This window comes from Peromyscus maniculatus, chromosome 10, assembly GCF_049852395.1.
Source record: "Peromyscus maniculatus bairdii isolate BWxNUB_F1_BW_parent chromosome 10, HU_Pman_BW_mat_3.1, whole genome shotgun sequence".
In the NCBI taxonomy this organism is placed as follows: Eukaryota; Metazoa; Chordata; class Mammalia; order Rodentia; family Cricetidae; genus Peromyscus; species Peromyscus maniculatus.
Window position 1 is genome coordinate 11810660 of NC_134861.1, and position 14974 is coordinate 11825633.

A 14974-nucleotide genomic window follows, 5' to 3' on the forward strand; every position below is an offset into this window, starting at 1 on the left:
TCCACCTCTCCTCTGTAGAGTGAGCATCAATAAAAAGGATGCATATATCAAACATATTCGAATAAAATCGTTTTGGCCTTTTCAACTTTGTTTTTTTTCTGTCACGCTGAGGATGGAACCCAGGGTCTCATGAATGCTACTAAATGCTTTACCAAATGAGCTATACTCCAGCTTCATGTTGACCTACCCATGCAGGATAACACACACACACACACACACACACACACACACACACACACACAAATGCTATAGGGTATTATTTTAAGCTGTGTTACTCTTGTTTATGTTGCATTTGTTTAACTCTGTGAAGCTGTGTTACTGTGCCTGTCTAAAACACCTATGGTCTAATAAAGAGCTGAACAGCCAATAGTGAGACAGGAAAGAAAAATAGACAGAGGTGGCAGGCAGAGAGGATAAATAGAAGAAGGAATCTGAAAGGAAGAGAAGCAGCTAGAGAAGGAAGAGGGCTCCAGGGACCAGCCACCCAGACACACAGCAAGCCATGAAGTAAGATTAAGATTTACAGAAGTAAGAGAATAAGAAAAGCCCAAAGGCAAAAGACAAATGGGCTAATTTAAGTTAAGGAAAGCTGTCAAGAAACAAGCCAAGCTAAGACTGGGCATTTATAATTAAGAATAAGCCTCCATGTATGATTTATTTGGGAGCTGGGTGGTGCCCCCCCAAAAAAAACAAAAAACAACCAACAATATACATATCTATAGAGAAGCTTGGTGGTTTCTCACTCTTTGATTCACTAATGTCATTATTTTGAATGTGAAGCCCAGCTCAGCTCATGAATCACCAAGAATCAACTGCTCATCTATACTTCCATCCATACATCTAACATCTTTTGAGCATGCAGGGTGCCAACTATCAGTCAATCCACTATGTCACTGGGAAGCCTGACACCCTATCAACACTCTGGGATGTGCTAAAATCGAAATACAAAGCTGAATGGAAAGGGACAGCACTGGGCTGGCTCAGGGCCTGTGGATACAGCACAAGATCCTTGGGTAACACAGGCATCTGATAACTGTCAGGACCTTGGATCCCTTGGGCCTAACTCGCATGCACCACACATGGAATGTCATGCAAACAACGTGGGCAGAAAAGCTGAAGCCCCTGCTGCTGTTATTAATTAGGGCCCTGGCAGCTGTACATGGAGATTCATGAGCCACGATCTGCTGACTGGCAGCTGTAATTGCTTTGGCCACACAGGGCGTGTCATAGCAAGATCTTCCAAAAATAAGCTGGAGTTCACAGTCAGCACATCTCCCCTGTAAGCCTCCCCCATTTCCCTGGACTCTCTGCACTGTGGAATCACAGGCATTCCACAGCAAGGGGGCTGCTGATGGCTAGAAACCTAAGCCGTTTAGGCACCTAGGATTCAAGGCTTGAGCCACCATCCGCCTTTCTGGTAGCTATTGAGCCTATTCATACAGCAGTTCAGGAGAGACTAGTCCTGAGCATGTGTCTCATGGCCCCTGGGTACAGCTGGACACTTGGTCACACTCAACAGCTGCTGTCATTTTTGGAAATATTGGGATGGGCTGACATGTTGGGAATGGGGCTGAAAGGTATGGGGTGCTGTGCCAAATGCTCACAGAGCCCCGAGAACACAGCTCCGAGAGCATGCTTAGCCTGGGCTCCCTTCTCAATTGAACTGCACTGTAGGGCAAGCACGCGGAGAAGAGGAGACAGGGATGGAGCAAACTAAAGTGCAGTGCAACCTGGAAGAGCCCAACCACATCTTAAAGTAGAACTCGGGGGAGGGAAGCTCTGGGGGGTAGGAATCCTACACACAAGCTGTAAATAGACCACATCTTCAGACAGAAGGCAGGTAGAGACAGGCACATACGCTGGACTGGGGTGTGGAGTTATGGACCTTCATATTGTTATTGCTTGTTTAGGAAGATCAGAAGCTCTAGGAGAGTAAATAAGATTAAGCAGCTGTCAGGAGTGGGAGGCACGCAGAAGCCAGGCTCCAGGGCCTGGGTGCACCTGCAGCTCGACGCCACCTACCTGCACAGACAAGGCCGGGACTGCACATACTTGAGGTTCCATTGGTGGCCCTAACACAGCAAGCGACACTGAGCCAGGTTTCAGACACAAAGAGACTGAAAGCACATGCTACACTCAGCTCTGTGAACCTCAGACAAAAATGCCTGGAAAGATGATCCTAAACCCCAAGTCACTTGCGAGTGTCACCTTTACAAAGAATACAATGCAACCACCCATGTGCAGAATCACTCAAGTTGTATAAAAGAACAGCCCCTGAAAACTTCAAGCCCATGGCTCATTCCCAGGCTCTACCAACCAGGGAGTTCACCTTGATCTTCAAATCCCCTCTACAATAGGTGGGAAGTGATTCTGTGTGGAGGCTGGCCTCAGAACTAACGGCAGCACACCAGGAGCATCTTTATAGGCCCCATGGAAGCATCGGCTCCACCTGGCATCAGGGTGTTCTGCTGCAGGAATCTCAACCACAGAAGACCCAGCAGACTTCTGTTCTGCACAGTCTGAGAAATGTACTGATGAGAAGTTTCTGCTCCATAAGAAACAGAGACACTATGCTCCTACACACACACACACACACACACACACACACACACACACACACACACACACACACGGAAGAATGCCAGGTGGCTGCTACTCCAGTCCCCTGCACAAGGCAGGCAGCCGGAGCACAGATCACAGATCACTGGGACACACAGCCAAGGGCAGAAGTCTGCCCAATTCAAAGGCAGGGTGCATGCTGCAAAGACAGTTCATTTACAGCTTCCATAAGGCCTGAAGTATGAGTTCTCCATAAATCTTAATTAAATGGTACCCAGGCTTAAAAAGAAAAGGGAATGCAAGAATGAACTGTAAAAATATTCTTCTAATTTTCTAGTTTAAACTGGAATTGGAGCCAAAAAAGTTCCTTCAAAAACTTCTAGAGGCCCTTTAATCCCAGCACTCGGGGAGGCAGAGCCAGGTGGATCTCTGTGAGTTGGAGGCCAGCCTGGTCTACAGAGCGAGATCCAGGACAGGCACCAACACTACACAGAGAAACCCTGTCTCAAAAACAAAAAACAAACAAACAAAAAAAACAGACAAACAAACTTCTAGAGCCAATCTTCTGGCTGTTCCTACGCAAAGAACAACACACAAAGAAGGACCTAGAAAATGGAAAGCATGGGCTATTTTTTTTGGCTGGCAGTCATGAATCATCCTATTGTTATTTTTATTAGTAACAGTATTTTTTTAATTTGAGTTTTTATAATTTTTAATTATGTGCATATGGGAGCAGGGGAGTTTGCACGGTACAGCGGTTGCAGAGGCCAGCAGTGGACATGAGATCCTTTGGAATTGGAGTTACAGGAGGTAGTGAGCCACCACCTATGTACTAGGAACCAAACTCCAAAGTGCTACAAAGAGCGGCATCCATTCTTAACCACTTAGCCATATCTGCAGTCCCAAATAAGAGAAATTTTAAACCGACCGCGATGCAGGAAAACAGCATGATATCTACCCTGCCTGTGAGCCTGATCTCAGCCTGGCCCAGTTCTGAGGCCCTTAGAGGGTCTTATACATCCTCATAGCTCAGATAGTATATGGCTGTGTTCCCACGGGCAACCCCAGGGCTGGACAGAAAGGGGCCATCCAACCCCAACAAGAGCCAGAGGCATGTTGGACTCTCCTGAGCTTCCTGTTGCATACACGGCTAACTCTCAACATCACAACATGCCCAAGAAGTCTACACGAAAAGCATACTAGGCTTCCCAGCTGGCATCTCCTGCTAGAGGATGTGGAGGGCAGGGAGCCCAGGAAGGCTGAGGAAGCTGCCCCAGGGCTACAGCTCCTCAACGGTTCCAGCAGGGCCCACAGGGAGGAGAACAGGCAGCTCCGGTCCTCACTGTGCCCACTCCGTTTTCTGGCAAAGTGCCACTTGTCACCCTCTTGACAAAAGGGGTGAGAAGCTCAGCTCTGGACACACTAGAAGCCTAAGCTTCTCTTTCAGCCTGCAGGACCAGATCCTTGCTCTGCCATTTCCCTGTGACATTTCCAGTCCGGACATCCCGATTGGCCCCGGCTCCTCCCTGATAAAATGAAATAATCAATCCCAGCTTTCAATGAAGTCACTAGAACTAGAAAGCAATGGACTGGAAGTGCTCGACCCACTGACCCCTGAGAAGGGCAGTATGGAAAAGATGTTTCTACAATGATGAAGGCCTAAGGGCTCCCTCAGAGTCCTTTCTCACTGCTCACCCCACTCCTCTCAGATTGCTAAGGAGGGCCCCTGCATGGGGGCCTTTGCGCTCACTGCCCCCAGCGCTCCCCATTCCTCAACATGCACTTCCCTGCTGGATTTTTGTCTTATGCACAGCAGACATCAATGTTAACACCTACTCTGAGATGCTTGGCTCTGAGGCAGGGGTTTTCTTCTGCTTTGCTTCCTCTGGTACTCTGGCACAAGAAACATCCAGTGGTCACTGAACAATGGAGAGACTGACTGTCCCCAGCTTATCATCACATGAGAAAACCTGAGTCACACAGGCAGCCAATAACGGTGGCTAAAAGCAGATGTGCCCAGCAGCCCTGGGCCATCTGTAGTCAGCTACCCCACACTCTTCCAGACAGGTCTGACTGTCCATGCAAGGCAGGGCAGGGCTGGCAGTCACTCCTCACTCTCCTGGCTGGCCTTCGCAGGGGTAGAAAAGTCCCTGGAGTGAACAAACCTCCGGACTCCAAAAAGTTAAAGAAAACCAACACCCGTAAGTGTTAGTTCAATATGCCCATAGAGTAAGAGGCAGTAGCCAAAGGTGTGAGGGATGTGTGAGCCATTCTCTGAGAAATCAGAGCAATAGAGAGGAAGACAGCATGTCGGTCAGCAGAAGCAGAATGAATAGTACCATGCCATTTCTGGTCCCATGTGCTTTCACCATCTCTGAGTGCACATCTGTGTCTAGTGTTGCTAAGCGATATGGGCAACAACATCTCATCACAGCACGTGTCTAAGACAATGCAAAAATTGCTACGGATGACAAAAGGGGCATCCTAGTAGACATGAAACTTCAGTATGAGCACCGGCCAGTTGCAATCTCTCCAACCAACCCAAAGAGGAACCTACACCTCACCACTGCAGGCACTGAAGGACATCCATCATTCCCTAAGGCAGGCAGCACCTTATGATGTGGTTCTAGTTTGGAAAAGTGTTGCCAAACCTCACTTTCTTCATCCAGACCAAAGAAATGATGTTGCCAAACAAACCCCTCCCTGGGTTCTGGGGCCCTGGGGGTAGCCGAGTTCTTCGTTCTCAAGGGGCAGAAAAGGTGAGTCCAGCAGGGTTCCAAGCACCCTTCTCATAGGGAACACAGTGTGCTGCTGCCTAAGCTGCTGGTATTTGAGGATGGGAGTGTAAGACTTAAGATTCCGGAAGCTGCACTACAGTCACTCGCAGGCCCCTTGCCTCCTTTTATATCAGTTATCTTTTGGTACCCACAGATTCTCAAAAGCCCTCATTTGAAATGCCTTAGCATTTGTGTATAATCTACACACAACCTCCCATGTGCTTAAAAGCACCTCAAAGCAAAAGCTGTGAGATAATCACTATACTGTCTATGGAATAAGGACAACGGAGAAGGGTCTCTATAAATTCAGAGTTTTTTTTGTTTTTGTTTTTGTTTTTTTAATTTCAACCCTTGATTAGTTGGCTCTGTGGATATGGAATCTGAAGCTACAAGGGTAATTGCTTAAATGGTAGGGTTTTTACTTTTCCCACAGTGCAAAGGACAAGCACATGGGAGCAGTCTGAAGCCAGCCTCATTTTGAAGATGGAGATTAAGCAACCAGAGGCAAAGAAGGACCTGCCCAGGAACCCCAGCTTTCCCGACACGAGGGAAGACGCTCGACGCAACTCCATCCAAGGTAACCCTTCCATTCGGCGGCCCAGGCAGGCCGAGAGGGCCTCCCCTTCAGAAGCAGCTCCGGTGCTGACCGGTCAGGATTTCCCTGCAGCCAGGGTTGGTTATCAAACACACATACAGTGCAGAATGACTTATGCTGCGTGACACTGGGGAGGTTACGGGCTAGGAACCAGAGGGAACAACGTACAGATGGGACAGTCCCGTTTCCTTGAAGACCATAACCACAGATGTCCCGCCATCTCCACATGGGAGACATCATTCCTCCCCAATCTCCCTGCCTTACACACTCTCTCTCTCCCTCCTCCCTTCCTCCCTCCTCTCTTCCCTCCTTCTCTCTTTATCTCCCTTCTTCTCTTCTCTCCCATCTCCGCAGTCCTAGAGTTTGGATCCAGGGCCTTATACACACTGTGCAATTATTCTACTAAAGACCTACATTGCAGCCCATTTCCCCTTTTTATTTTAGCAAGATAGGGTCTCACTAAATTGCCCAGGTTAGCCTTAAACTTCTCCTGCAGCTTAGGCAGTCGCTGAATGTACAAACGTATCGCCTCAGTAGCCCACAGAGCTGGGATGACAGGCCTGAGACACCACGCCCAGCTCCAATCCTACCTGGAAAATGTGGCTTTCCCACAAACAGGGAGAGCCGTCCACAAAGTATTTCAAATGGGAAAGACCAACAACAAAATCAACAACAACAAGATGAAGGGGGTGGAGAGATTAAAAAAAAAAAAAAAAAACAGCAGTTATGAACATGTAGACGTGAGTTCAGTTCCCAGAACTCACACATCAGGCAGCTCACAACTGCCTGTAACTCCAGCTCCAGGGGATCTGGACCTGTGGTCTGTGCAGGCACCTGTACCCATATGCACATACCCACATGTAGACATGAGCACCCACATATAGTTAAGAGTAAAAAATAATCTTTTAAAAGGATGAAAAAAAATCTCTTCCCTTCCTGGCTGAAGACACTGGAAAGTGCACACCTGTGCTCACACGTGTGTGAAGAATCAGCTGAGAAAAGAGAGGGTGGCTCCCGACTTCAGAAGGCTCAATGTCAAGACCCTGGAGACTCACAACACTGCCGACTGGTCCTGCCTCCGGTAGAAACTTGACTGACACCAAGGAAACGCAAGGCTCACGTGTCTAAGAAGCTGCCTGGAATCTTTATTTCCTTTGTGCCCTGACTTCATGGATCCCATGTTCCGTTTTTGTGACAGATTTGCTCAAAAAGCAACTTTTCAAAGGAGCTAAACATGTCTTCAATAGAGAACCTGCGCACCCTCCAGCCACTCTGTGTGTGTGTGTGTGTGTGTGTGTGTTTTCTGAGCCTGTGCTGACTGTCAGCTATAAATGAAATGTAAAGATCCCTGCAATGCCTGGAGCTCAGAACTACTCAGCCCTTGGGGGACAGGGAGAAACAGTTGATGGAAGGGAGGTGGGCATGTGGGAGAATCTACTGAGGGGAAAAAAGAGTAGGACTGTTCTAGTTGAACCAGGGGCTGCAGAATTTCCACCACCCCTCTCCTGTAACCCATGACCCCACACCACCCCTCTCCTGTAACCCATGACCCCACACCACCCCTCTCCTGCATGATCCCATACCACCCCTCTCCTGTAACCCATGACCGCACACCACCCCTCTCCTGTAACCCATGACCCCACACCACCCCTCTCCTGTAACCCATGACCCCATACCACCCCTCTCCTGTAACTCAAGTGACACTGAAGGACAAACTGCTGTCCCTGTGACTCCAGGGACAATGACTCAATTGCCAAGTCTCCACTAACCTGAACTGGGAAGCCCACGTTACAGATGGAAACAGAAGCACAGGGCAGCTGAACTAGTGCTAAGTCATTTTTAAAGGCCAGCTTGGGGGATGAAGAGATGGCCTGGTGCTCAAGAGCAGAATGGCCCACAAGGTAGCTCGCCACCACTGCAGCTTCTTAAGGCCTACTTGGATACCAGGCACACTTGCATATGGCACATATACCTACATGAAGATTAAAAACCCCATATATACAACAATAGAAAGAAAAGGAAAAAATTAAGGCTGACCCAATACAGCATCAGAAATTAAGACCCCCCACCTACTTGAAAAGTCGGGTCTCTTGGTTCCTTCAGACTGCATTCCAATCCCAACCAAACACAAAACCAGCAATTTAATTTTGGAAAGGAATGTTTTCTTTAGCCTCCACAGATAAAGTACCCAAACTATGCTACATTCATACTCCTACACCCTCAGTCTCTGGAGACCACTCAGCATGCTGGGTTTTCCTCCCTAACTCTCAAGACGGCTAATCGTGCCAAGTCAGATCTCAGTGCTTTCAATGCACATGTGCTGATGCTCGGTTAGTGTTTCTGTTCTCTCAGTTAATGAGCTAATGAGCTTGACTTTTGTTCCTGGCTTAGGCTCCTCGGTTCCCACTACAGTTGGGAGGTCTCCCTGGACCCTAAAGGAACAGGCAGCCTCTCCCCAGTGGCTGTCATGCAGACATGTCTCCAGGCCGCCCTAAAGTGACTCACTTGAGGCCACTGAGTTGAATCAACTCAATATCCAAACAGTGAGACAAGTGGGGGCAGCCACAGGTCCTCATCGTGAAACCCTGAGAGCAATCGCCCTCCCAGGAAGGCTGTGTGAGAAGGAGAAAAGACTGCTCTTAAGAACGAAAGGCCACTGGCAGCCTACTGGGTGGGTCTCTGAAGGCTACACTGGAGTGAGCACAGCCAGGCTCAAAGGCTGCAACTGTGGGACTCTAGGAAGGTAACAGTGTGGGGGTGCCAGGCCAGGATACAAATCAGGGTGGCCAGAGAGAGGAGGGCAGGCCGCAAAGGGGTGTGGAGATGTTTTGGCGCATAGACATGTCCACCTTGACTGGTATTAGCATTGCTGTAGAACGTTCCTCCCACATTAAGACCACGGCGGGCAGAGGCAGACAGAAGTGAGACTGGGGGCATCAGGCCTCACCCCCTGCCCTGTAGACCCTTTTCTTCTTCTAACCCTCCCGTTCTGTCTCATCACTCCTCCTTGTTCCCCCGTGAACGGGTAGGACGTCATTGCTGGAGTAGCCATCACGGTCCCCTCTTCCCATATCCCTGAAAGGGTAGGATGACATTGCTGGGGTGCCAAGCTTGACCCCTGCACCTCCCTTGTGGCACAGAGCTTCTGTGTGGGTTTTCATTGGAGACATTTATGTGCACTTTTGCCCCCTTCTTATTTCCTGTAACAATCATTCTGATTGGCCCCAGCTTTGTGACCTCAGGCGAGTCACCCAGTCTCTCTGTCCCTCATTGTCCTTCTATGTAAGCCAGTAACCTAGAAGGAGGCTGGATGGCAGCCCCAGACTCAACACCATCTGGATGTGTGCTGCACGTCAGCACTGGAGAACAACCTAAACTCTGGTAAGATTTCACTTCTGTGTCCCATCAGGGCCCCAAGCTAGGTGAGCAGCGTACTCCAGAGCATCTGGTAACTACATACACAAATTGCTTCTTAAGATACATCTATGAAGCCACAGATTAAGGGGCTGGAGAGATGGCTCAGGGGTTCATGCAGTTGCTAATGTTGCAGAGGTTCAGGGTTCAGTTCCCAGTACCTACACGACAGCACACAACTACCTGTAACCCCAGTTCCAGGGAACCCAACACACTCTTCTGGTTTCTGGCGGCACTGCATACATGTTGTGTCCATACACACATGCAATCAAAACACTCATAAAATAAAATCAAATAAATCTTTTAAATGAGCAAGGATTTACTTTGTAATTTATCAAAAAGTTCTGTTAAGTCAGTGACATGATTCTATCACCCCATCCCTATCCCCAGTGGCTTTATGGCCAAGGCAACCAGTAGCCTTTACAGACACACATTCTGGTCAAACATAGTTTTCTCCTGGGTGGCAGACAGGAACAAAATGACTGGACAGCCATTTTTCTCTGAGCATTCCACAGTACTGCTTCCCATGAGGCTAGTAACCAACCCCCAGGGAATCCAGGATTCTCTCAGCTTCGCTCTGTGAGGTCATGGTACTGAGAGATACAGATCACATCTGGCTTCCCAGGGGCAGGGCCAGAATGACCCAGTGGATCTTAATGATGAACGTGTCAGGAGCCCTGACCATAATACCTGACCTCTCCTTAGAATGCTAGCCCTTTCTTCTTGGCTTGCCAAGTCAGCTGACAGCTGAGCTAGATGAGCATGTACAATAAATGGACCCGTGAGTTTCCCCAGCAGACAGCATGGCTGATAGGTGGGAACAGTCGTGTAGAGCATGTGTAGGGCTGGCAGGACTGATGGAGTACCAGGGTTCAATCCCTGGGCATGCGTGAGCCTATCACCAAGTCAGGTGGCCTGAAATCAAGGCTGTGCCAGAGTACAAGGCAGGGGTGAGTGCTGGCAGCTGTGGTCATGTCCCAAGGCACCTGCTTTCTTGGGCTCTGGTGGGGGCTCAGGTACCAGAAGATGCTTCCACCCTCAGGAGACGCCAAGCCCAGACATTTCCCGATGTCACCTCACTAGTCACATCTGGGAAGTCACTCTTCGTTTTTTCACGTCACTAGAGCACTACCAGCCTCTCGTTAGAACAAGCTTGGCTTTTACTTTTGCACTAGGGCCCTGCCTCTGTGCGAATTAAATATTTCCTGGTTTGTACTGAATTACCTTCTATCTCGGAGCAATCAAGAGCTAAGTCATGTATGTCTGCGTGTGGGTCTCTTAAAACATCACCTCTAATCGGCAGCACGCCTATATTATTGGTAGGATAAAATGAGTCCTTTTCTCTTAAAAAAAAAAAAAATCAAGAAGAAAACAAACTTTCATACTGTAGAAGGCAGTCTCATTTCTTACCACAGACAGTGTTCCAGAAATAACTCACTCCTACATCATCACCATTCTCACTTCCTGAAACCCCAAACACAAACCAACCCTCTAAAGGACAAGGTGCGAAAGGCAGGGGCAGGGAGGACAGCTACAGGTGTCAGCCACAGGACAGCCAGCAACCTTCCTTGACATTGACAGTGAGCACCTTGAAAGGCACTGGAGAAAACCAGGGAGGCTGGACAATCACGGGCAAATATAAACCAGGAAGGGAAGGAATGGAAGAAAAAGCAGGAACAGTTCCACACCAACACCCTAGGCCAGCAGTAGGCCACCTCCCACAAAGGGACTGCGCCCCCACGCCCTACTTAAGCCAGGAGCAGCTGGGGCGCCTGGAATCTTAGGCGCCTGACTTTTCCTGGGCGAGGCACCAGAATTCGGCAATAGAGGAGTGTTGTGAATTCCAGGGGTCTGGGGTGGCAGGTCCAAAAACAGGACCAGGTGACTCTCAGCTGCGCATACAAAACACACCCCCTCAACCCACAAATGCTGGCCACAGGGTTGCGGCACCCTTCCTGACACCTTCTGACCCAGTTCTCTGAAGACATTTTAAAACAGCAAACAGATTCAGACCAAAAAAGGAAAAAAAAAAAAAAAAAAAGGAAAACAAGTTCTTCAGGAGAGGCCACCTGGGCAGACCAGCCACAGAGCTGGTCAAAAGAGCTGAATATACACTTCAAAAAAGACCCTTCCACATGGAGCCACCCTGAGTGTTTCCCTCAAAGAAACAGGTATGACAGACTCCTTTGGCTTGCACGCAGATAAAGGCATTCCTAGACCAATCCTGCTGGATGTGTCAAGTAGGGGCTTCTGATCCTCTTCCCGTTCCACTGTACAATCCCCACAGCTCTGGCCAGCATCATCTCCCCCTCCAAGAGCCAGCTGGCAAGTCTCAGAGATCACGAGGCTGGATTTGGGGTCACCTGGAGCCTGGCAAAAACCACAAGCAGACATGCGCAAGCACACTCGCACCGCTTACCTTCCCTCTAAACACCCAACAGCTCCTTCAGTACGGAGAGTCGGGCCAGTTCTGGGGACCGCCTTCAACAGCATCCCGGGTGCCGCCTCCTTCCCAGGGCACCTTGCCTCCCACTCCAGCAGAAAGTAAAAATCTCCTCGGCTACAGGGACTTTGATTTTGTCCAGGAGGGCCCAAGCAATGTAAACATGAGGGCGGAGTTGACTGCAATCAGGTTTAGTGAAATTTGAACTCTGCTGGCTGAGGGGCGGGGCCAGAGGCTTTCACTCTGCTCAGTGGCCAGCTCCCGTGCATTTTACAAACAAGTTTTACCCTTTCATTTATGTTCTTTAAAAGATCCAGACAGAAAACCTCTGAGGGGCATCCCCCTGGTTGGAGCTGTTTGCCTTCCGTGCTTCTTGTGGCAGAGAGGATGGTGTCAGTATTAACTGTGGCACAGCGTACCTTTGTGGTTTCTATAGGGCCTCATTATATTCAACTTAGCTGGGCTTCAGCCAATGCCCTCTCACTCGGGCTGAAGTCAGTCCTGGCACAACCACCTGCCTCTACTCTAAGAGGAAAGAACAGAGACGCCCCAACAAACCAGCGGAACCCCTCCGACGCTATGAGGTTCCCTCAGCCTAATGAGAACCCTTACAAATGTCTTCAGTCATTCAGCCAGGAAGGGAGACATGCCTGGGCTGTGAGTACAGGCAGAGGGCAACATTTATCATCAATAAATCACCCGAGACCTCAACAGAAGCACACACAGCTTACAAGATTGTAAGATAAACTCGGCTCACCCTCGGGAGAAAGGCTCTCCTCCACGTTGGGACATAATGCACTTCTTGTGTAAGAAGTTCTGTTAAATGCGGAATTCAGGAGAGGGTATTGGGTAACACACCTTCCCATCAAGGGAAGCAACATCATTGTTCCCATTCTGCAAGCAAGAGTACTGCAATAAAGGCCGGGACTTACTAACCACAGCCTGTTTTCCCTTCAAAGAATCCACATCAAAAGAAAAAAAGATTAGGAGATGTTTCAGTAACCTAGCTCGGGGACTGAAATGAATGCCTATGTCCCTTTGGAGCTTCTGGGGCCCTGCTTGAGTCAGAACTAACTATGTTCTGCTATTGCGGGGCCAAGTCTTCTGAGGCACAAGGGCCTTGAACACAAAGTTTCATATTCCAAACAACAGCTAGGACACCAATAACAAAGAGAACAAAAAACTCGTTCAGCCCAGCAAGGGGTCTTTTTTGTCTCCATTTCTCGTAGTGAGGCTGAGATGATTAGGGCTCAGGTGTGTCCTCTTTCTTTACTGTCAGAGAGGTTGCTGAGGACAGCGTTATAGATGAGCTGCCCCAAGTCTTCACCAACAGCATTCACTCGGCCTCCAGTCCTGCTTTTCTGCTGCTGTGACCACTGGGCAGGGCTGCCAAAGTGCTCTCAGTTTCCACACACCCCAGCAGTGGGTTCTGATTACATGGGCCTGCTTAGGCTGCTAGCATTAGCTTCTCATGAAACAACATGGTCCCTTGACGCCTTGCTGAAGGCCGGCCAGCAGGCAGCTCTGCAGCCAGAGGGCTTTGAAAGGCACCAAATCTTTAACCCCGGGCAGCTGCAATTCTACGCATGAAATCGTGTATCTGATGAAGAAATGGCTGGAATGGGCTTCTCAAGTATCCCTGAAAGGGGTTGACCAAGTGGGTAGGAGATAGATCTGCAAAAGGTCTAGTGTGATTCCTATGTGAGACTCCAGAAAGGGAGAACACGCTTCAAAAAGATCATAAAAGATGTGAAAATTAGAAGGAAAAAAAAAAGTAAATAATAACACCAGAGATGTATTAATATCCTAACAGCACCACATACAAAAGAATGCTCACAGCAACATTTCCATAATTATATAGGAGTGGAGATCACCCAAATGTACAGAACTGATTACCTCAATTCAATCCACAATTGAACATCAGTCATGGAAAGGAATGAAAAACACAGAGATGAACCTTGAATACTTGGGACAAGCAGAGTGAGTCACAGAAGACTGAATGGTTCCATTGATGTGAAATGCCAAGAAGGGGGCACACCAGAGAAAGAACTAATGGTTTTCAGGAACCAGAGAGAGCAGGATCAGAAATGACTTATGTTCATGCATAAGGCTCCATCTGGGGATGATAGGAATGTTCTCAACCTAGATGTGTCAAGGAAGTATCTTCTGATAGAAAGTGCTGACCTTCCTAGACAGAACTACCAAGTTCCCCAACATTTGGATCCCTCCGGTCCATTAGCCCCCCAGTCTTCTGCTGCCCTCTCCAACTGGTCTTCTCTAGATTATTTCTCCTGAGTTGGCCTCCCTGCATCCCACAACACTGAGCCCCAAGGTTCCACCGCCCTTCGACCCACTGGCCAAACCCTAGTCTCCCTGGAGCCCTCCTAGGCAGCTTTATACCCAAGTCCTTGCCTCTCCACAACCACCCCAAATCAGGACTCATCTATCCAACTTCTCTTATCTCCAGAAGCCTATGCTTCAAGGTGCCCTGCTCTCTAGCCAAGGTCACATGATCAGCTTTGGTCTAAGCTCACCTATCACAAGTCACTGTGGTAGAACCACGGCTTCTCTTCCTGGGGTGTCCATTTGATTGGGTCCCTGGTTCTGACTCTCTTTACTTCGGCTTGGTTATAACATTCCTGATGACATAATCTTGACTTATCACCAAAGTGAAAACCTTGAGTTCCCCCAATATGGAGGCCAGTGTCTCCTTCCCAAACAGCTAGGAGGGTCCAGAGAGCTCCTCCTCTTCTCTATGGATACCACTGTGTACAGTTTCGTGTACATCAGGCTCTTCCCTCAGCACGGTGGAGACAGAGCCAATGAGGATTTAATTCCAGCACCACATTCAGATCTAGGGTAGCATGAACCCCTGGGGCATCTTTCCCTTACTCATCCAGACCCAAGGGCACTGCTGTTTCCCACAGCTGGTGTATACACCTCAAAGATCACAGGAGGTCCTATCTAGAGTCTTTACAGCATTGCCGCACCCTCCGTTGTCACTGGCCATACCTCTAAGCCCTCCTGGTCTGAGGCCCCCACTCACAATGTCAGCCGCTCCCAGCAGAAAGCATTTCCTTCCTCTGTAGCTCAAGAAAGGCTACAGTGTAGGAGCTCATTCCCAGTCTTCTATCCTACGCCAGCTACCAGACCTCAACTCCCATCCTAGACACATATGTGTGTGCT

At 48.9% G+C, this 14974-nt stretch overlaps 1 protein-coding gene across 4 annotated transcripts in view; it reads right to left on the reverse strand.

Annotated features, from left to right (window-relative positions):
* The window catches only part of Tns3 (tensin 3), a 244712-nt gene that overhangs the window by 68165 nt on the left and 161573 nt on the right, over window positions 1-14974 (reverse strand). The gene's annotated exons all lie outside the window — the stretch shown is intronic.